The sequence below is a fragment of the Papaver somniferum genome, unplaced genomic scaffold (genome assembly GCF_003573695.1).
Source record: "Papaver somniferum cultivar HN1 unplaced genomic scaffold, ASM357369v1 unplaced-scaffold_17222, whole genome shotgun sequence".
Classification (NCBI taxonomy): domain Eukaryota; kingdom Viridiplantae; phylum Streptophyta; class Magnoliopsida; order Ranunculales; family Papaveraceae; genus Papaver; species Papaver somniferum.
In genome coordinates, this window is record NW_020626845.1 from 1 (window position 1) to 660 (window position 660).

Sequence of the window (660 nt, forward strand, 5' to 3'; positions counted from 1 at the left end):
AGTTTGGTTTTCAAATCCACCAGTGCATAGGGACTCAACCATGGTCATTGTGGAATAATCTAAACCCTCATAAAGGATCTGAACTAGCCTAACCTTTTCTAAACCATGATGAGGACACTGGGATAATAAATCATTGAACCTTTCCAAATACCTATATAAAGATTCTCCCTCTTGTTGTGAAAATGTGCATATTTGCGTCCTAATAGACGATGTTTTGTGCCTAGGGAAAAACTTATTGAAAAAGGCAGATGTAAGTTGTTCATATGTCTCAATCGACTCGGAGTCCAAACTATACAGCCACGATTTGGCCTTATCTTTCAGGGAAAATGGGAATAACCTAAGTTTTAAAGCATCATCATCTAAGCCTCTAATTCTTAGGGTACTACAAATTTCCTCAAAATCCCTAACATGGTAATAAGGTTTTTCATTTTCTTTCCCTAAAAATATTGGGAGCATCTGTAAGGTCCAAGGTTTCAGTTCATAGGGTGCCTTCGTTTTAGCTAACTTAATACACGAAGGACGGGTAGTCCTAGTTGGATTCAACAAAGCTTTCAAAGTTGCCATTTCTGGCGCTATCGGAGCAACAGGGATTCTCTCCTCAGTCAAAGAACGTTCAAAAACAGACTCTTCAAAAGCCGGACTTTCTAGATTAAGGTAATC

The 660-nt window shown here is 38.6% G+C and overlaps 1 pseudogene; it reads left to right on the plus strand.

The window, feature by feature from the left end:
- Nucleotides 1–100: 100 nt before the first annotated feature.
- LOC113337691 lies at nt 101–200 on the plus strand (annotated as a pseudogene).
- Nucleotides 201–660: the final 460 nt, after the last annotated feature.